Source organism: Tasmannia lanceolata, unplaced genomic scaffold, assembly GCF_043159265.1.
Source record: "Tasmannia lanceolata isolate RefF3 unplaced genomic scaffold, GAP_Taslan_0.1 ptg000003l, whole genome shotgun sequence".
Lineage (NCBI taxonomy): Eukaryota > Viridiplantae > Streptophyta > Magnoliopsida > Canellales > Winteraceae > Tasmannia > Tasmannia lanceolata.
The window spans coordinates 54,401,009-54,407,557 of record NW_027518680.1 but is presented as its reverse complement, the minus strand read 5'-3'; positions in this window follow the sequence as shown (position 1 = coordinate 54,407,557).

Below are 6,549 nucleotides of genomic sequence, written 5' to 3'. Positions count from 1 at the left end.
TTTGTTCTATTGGTCTGCCTTCCTAAAATTATGTTGGTTATTGGTGCCCACTCTTGCTTTTGTTTTATTCGGATCAATGAACTAATTTCATCTCAAAACTTCTTCAAATGAACATAAGTTTGGCTAATTTTTGCTTTACATAGTCTAATTCTTGTCTTTTGCTACTTGGGCAGTTGAATCATTACCAATTTGGTCTTCATTAGCACATAGATTGCTAAATTTAATCCCATGAACTTTGCAATGCGTCCACTATAGTTTACAAGTGCCGTGAGTTCTATAGCAAGTTCAATTGCATTCATAAAAGCTGCTAGGCCTCTAATATATCAGATATGGCCATATGGGTCCCATCTCATGTGCCAACCAACGGACAAATGATGCTTCTCCACTTGGGTAAATGATACCGGCCTTTTCTTTTTCTCTAGATGCCTTCATACGATGAAATATGTCAGATTCTCCTAGTCCAAGAAATTTCCAAAGTATTAAACAATGCCAGCAAGATGAGGAAATCACAATCAGAACAGTTTTGAGGTTCCTATCCTATGCATGGAACCTCCATAGGAAAATTCAGATTTTTTTTTGTTGATGTGGACTATGAAGTGGAAGAGACATGATTGGAATATTGCTACTATGGCCGGTTGGGTGTGGGAGATGGTTTTGTAGCCAGCTGAAGAGGATTTTTGGGTAATGGTTGGAGGAGAACAAGGCCCTGTTTGGATTGCAGGATTTTTTCTTGAAAAGTCCGGAAAAGAATTTTTTTCCAATTTTTTATTTATTTTTCAATTGTTTGATTACAAATGGAAAAAACTAACTTGAAACATACCCGTTAAAGTTTTATTTTGAGGGACGTTAAATTTATAATGATATCCCTCTAAATAAGCTATAACTATATGAATTCCCCCCAAATGGTGGAGACAAATAAATAAAAAAACTCTTCCTTGGAGAATTTTTCCATGAGAAACATTTTTCGTGCAATCCAAATAGAACCTAATGGACCGCAATTGATATTGAATCTTGGACTTCCATATTGAAACTGGCCTTCCAATCCCATGGTCAGATATACACTACGATATGAGTGGCCTGGATCGCACACGCCACTTGACGGTGGTGATGGAACTCCAACTCATCCGAATCCAAAGTCCCAATGTTTGTTTAGATGATCAGAACCATCCAAGAAATGGTTCCTTTTATCTTTTGAATTGCCATTTTTTTATAGGTTCCATTTGAATTAGAGTTGGATGCTTTATTTCCTCTAATTGGTGTCAATTTTCACTTATGGAAACCCGTTCGGGTGTGGCTCTTTGGCTTAAAGTCATGGGTATGCTCCCCATTCACGCCAGTTCGAATCTCCCCAGGTCTACCCGTACCCGATGCATGTGGTTTACGGGTTATTGAGCGCATCTGTAGGGAATAGTCTAGTCCCACTGATATGTACCTCTTATGGTGTATGTGTTGTAGTTGCAAAAGTAGTTATTAGATGGTTATTTATGTTAAGGTTATGGGTGTTAGTTTTAATTATGTGTCATATTAGTGGGGTAAATGGGTTGATGATGTGGCTCTCTCTTTGTGTTTGTATTTAAGTTCTTTATTTCAACAAAATGAGGTAAGAGAATTTTTACAGCAAAGGAAACTTTGGTTTCTCTTGAATTGAACCTCTAGGAGGTCCGGTTGTCTCGAATCAACATCTTTCCCTATCTTTTCCTCTCTTTTTCTTGTTTATTACTGTTACGGCCAATTAGGCAAGTAACACCCACCCTAAAAATTGGGGTGGGGATACCCTATGTCCTATAAAAAAAAATCACTCCTGGCCTATACATAATAAGACACCTAAAGTCAGTCCTTATGTAGAAATATGATTTGTTTAAGTTAATCTTTCTCGCAAATCATGGATTGAGTTTTCCATTTTTGATCACCAGGGACACTCATTGCCAGTGTACTTTGCAATCAAAGCCACTAGATTTTCTCGACATCTAGTACATTAGCTCCCTTTTTGTCATTGATACACTGACGTTGGGTGTCCCTGGTGATCAAAAGGGTCGTAAATATCACTTCCCTTTTTTATATACTCAACATAAATCCCGAATATCATTCCCTCTCAAAATGTGGGACGCAGCTTTCCTTTCCACCCACGGAAACCCATGGAAAGAAATATTGGGGGAACTCAAACTCGAGCACAGCTTCTACCCAAATACAAACTTAGCATGTTCCCATCGTCAATAACAATCTCTTTCTCTCTCCCTCCCTCTCTCTGAAACGGAAGCTGTTTTTTCTCCCGAAAGCTGCCTTTTCTCCCTGTAATACTGAATGTCGAGAACCTCCAAGATCGCCTACATCTTGTTGGAACCTCCATTTTCGAACTCTGCTCGAAGGACATTGCAATTTCTCCAACTTATAGCCTGAATCTTGCACGAAATATATTCTCATAGCCGGAGTAAGTAAGACCCCTTAGAAAAAAGTTACGATCTATTGTTTTCACATTATCTCTGCAGAGCAGATGCTTTCAAGTCGTCTTTGGAGTCATGCTACTTCTTTATTTTAGTTTTTAAGTGGGTGTGTTTGGAGTCTGTCTTTGCAAAGATGCTAATGTGGCGATCAATTGTTTTCAAGTGGTGAATGAAGACATGAAATTTGACAGACTACAAATTTGTATACTGCATACTGTAGAAAAAATATTGCGAATCTCTAGACTGAACTGTTAAATCTGGAGTATAGGCTAGTAGCACTAAACATCCTGGTTTATAGTAAGTAGATGATGGGGATTGCAGTCTTATTGTATGTATGCATGTTTTTTTTTTTTGATGACGTAGGGTGTCCCCACCCCACTTTGTAGGGTGGGACTAATTCCCTCCGGATGCGTGCAATCACCCCCATAAACCACGCGCATTGGGCAAGCCCAGGGGGATTCGAACTCTCGTCTCTGGGAGCATACCCAAGACTTATGCCAAAGGCCACACCTGTACGGGTTTGTATGTATGCATGTTAACATTAGAAGTTTTAAATACACATTCAACTAATTAGTTGATAAAAACACTTTTTATAAAATGGGATTGTGGTCTTACTATATGTATGCATGTTCTCTTTAGGCACATGTTCTCTTTCATGCCTAAGTTTGTTATATGAACATGCAACTTATCGTCCCACAACAAACAATTGATCTTTCCCTTGAATATTATATTATTTCTACAAAACTACAACACTATCACGTAAGCTATTTTGCATTCTTATGGAATACAAGTTTAAGACATTGTTATTTTTGCTTTGCTTGTGCTATGAATGAATATATGGTTAATTTCTATCTCTTTTTTTTCTTAACATGTCTACATTTTTTATTTATTTCATATTTGATCTCGTCCAAGCTACTTTATATGGGATTATCTTTATAATTGGGTGTATCAATATAAACAATAAACTCATAATGTTGAAGTTCTATGATGGAATCTACCCTCCTAATCTTGAATTAGAAATCCATTTTTTGGTGATCTTTGGTATACTTAACTCCAAAAAAAGATCGAACATCATGGCTCGAGGAAACGTTAGTTAGATACAAAAAGTTACCTTGTTATCGTATACCTCTTCTTATGAAACAAACTTGAAATGACTCAATTAACCAAGATTGAGAGGAGCCAAAAGATATCACTACATTGCCAAAATGCATTAGGGTGATCTAAAATTTGCTAAGCTATTATGGAGTTGACAATACTAGAAAGTTGTACAAGTCGATGATACCATTGTCCGCTCAATGACTTACAAAGTGATGGTTACAAAAAATTAGTAGCTTTCAACGTTCAAGTTCAATTATCAAATGGGCATATTGTATAAAGCTACAATTATCAAATGAGCATATTGTACAGAGCTACTGATTTTAGGTTATGTTATCTTCAACATGCGAGCCACGCTTCTATTGGTCATGTATATGATGGCGCATTGCATGATGTATTTAACCAATTAGGGGATGGGACAACAATTGCGTGCACTTCAATTTAGCATGATGGAACAAACTCTGATAGTGTGATCGATAAAAAATGATAATAATATGTCTTTGTTGTTCATTCATGCCATTGGAGGCAAAATAGAGTAGAATAGAAATAAGAATGCCATTGGAACTTCTTATTTTCTACCTCAAGGAGGAGAAATCCCACTTTATTTTCTCTTCTCCGATTTTCCAAGTGCAAGAGAAAGAAGTATCATCTTCAACGTCTTAAAAAAATGAGTAAATTATCATTCTATGAGCAATTTTTTTACAAACTGCTTTCGAAGCTTCTATTTTACTTCTCTTCAAAGGAATTTTACATGCTAAGAGTTCCTCAGAGACTTCAGATATTGGAAGAAACTAAAAACCCCCTAGACTTGCATTCGCATCTGTAAGTATATGGGTATTATGAGTTTATCTGTTACAATACAATTTAATAATCTCTTATATAATTTTAATAATTCACTTCATTATTTGGCATGGCATTGGTTGTAAATAAATGACAAAAGAAAATTCAAAAAGTATAGAAAAGAAAATTCAAAAAGTATAGAAAAGAAAAAATAAAGGAAGAAAATAGTTAATAAAAATAAAATTTTGATTTACTTATGAACTCGAAGATTTTTGTGCAATGAAGATCATTAGAGTAATTGTTGGGTTTTTACTATTAACTTTGTAGAAAATAATATGTTTACACAAGTATATGCGTTTATATATTAGAAAAAAATTATATATAAGTCATTGTTATACATGTGGGACCCATTTATTTAGATGAATACCTATTTAGGAAAAAACTTTTTATTTAAGCTTCTTTGTACCAAACGGCGAAAGGATTTCCTTAGAAAGAAAAGGAAAAGAAAAGGCTTTTCCGGGAAAGCCTTTACAGGGTGGAAAGACTTTTCCTACAAACCAAACGGGCTCTAAAGTATTTTCCGAATACAACATTTCAAAAACAACGTTTTTGAAGTGTTTTGCTAATTATAATTTAAGCAAACTTTGTCCCCAATCTTATGGGACTCTTGAAAGCATTGTTAATTACCTTTTCCATCTTAGCCCTTCTTTGTTTTGGATTTTGTGAATCGATTTTGAGCCCAAAACCGGTTATTTGCCTTTAATTGAGTCCAATAATCAGTTTTTGACTCTATCGATTCTCAAAATCCACAACAAACAAGGTCTAAGTAGTTTCCTTATTAGCTATCAAGAAACTATTGTACTCAAAATGTGGCAAGTCAAGAAACTCCCTAACTTTGCTAAAACAGTAACATAATAACCAATAAGGAAATCATCTCTCAAATAGCAACCCAAAACTACTAAAAACTCAAAAGCTTCTTCAAACTACAAACCTTTATCAGCGTCTTCAATGCTTCACAACGAGAAGAAAAACACTTTATTAAGATCTTCCATCCGTTTTTCTGCTACTTCAACAACAAATATAGTGAAAAAAACCCATATAGAGAATTCAATATTGTCTTCCGAATTTGAGCGTGTTGTGATTTTACTCACAGGGATAGAAGACATGTTTAGCAGCTTGCTTTCTCTATCTGGAGCCATTGATCCTCAATGATTATGCGAAATTCTCTACTAACTATCTGGCTTTCTTAACAGTCTTCTTAGTTGTAGGCCAAAACAATCGTTTTGAAACATGTGATGAAGATGAATTCTCAGATTCTTGCATTGGAGATGGAGATTGACTATTTGAAGAGGAAATTTGGCAATGATGAAAAAATCATGTCCTACCTATGGCGGCAAGCAAGATGATCATGGAGATGTGAGCTTAGCTTTGTTTATGGGACTATAAATTTTATATATGATTGAACTTTAGGTTCTTACGGGCAATGATTTGTTCTTTATTTGTTCCTTTATTTTATTTCTAATAAAATCATAAATTTTTTACTTAGGAGGTTTTCTTGCAGAGCGATTGATCCTCAACGACTACTTGGCTTTCTCGACAGTCTTCTTAGTTGTAGCCTGCCAAACTGACGGGAAAAATAATAATTTTGAAACATGTTATGAAGATGAATTCATGCATTGGAGATGGAGATTGACTATTCGAAGAGAATATTGGCAATGATGAAAAATTCATGCCTACCTGTGGCGGCAAGCAAAATAGTCATGGAGATGTGAGCTTAGCTTTGTTTATGGGACTATAATTTTTGTGTACGATTGAACTTTAAGTTGTTACGGGAAATGATTTGTTCTTGATTTGTTTCTTTATTTTATTTCTAATAAAATCATAGAATTTTTATTTGGGAGGTTTTCTTGCTTGGTTTTTTTTTTTTCATGCGAATTCTTGGTGAAGCTTCAAAGACGTTTATGTTTGGCAAGATGTCTTCGATTAATCCATATGAAGATCGTGGTTTAGAAATATCAAGTAGAAATTAGAAACCCACTATTTCTTTGTTTTCAAAATTAAAACGGGGGTTTAGAATTTGTTGAAATTTGGGATTGTTGAGAGAAGAATGGAGAGAAGAAAAAGTGAGTTAGGGAAAAACTCCCCCTCACTAATGTATTTATTTAAAGAGAGATAAGTACAATGACAACTATGCCCTCAGGCTTATTACATATGTCCAACACTCCCCCTCAAG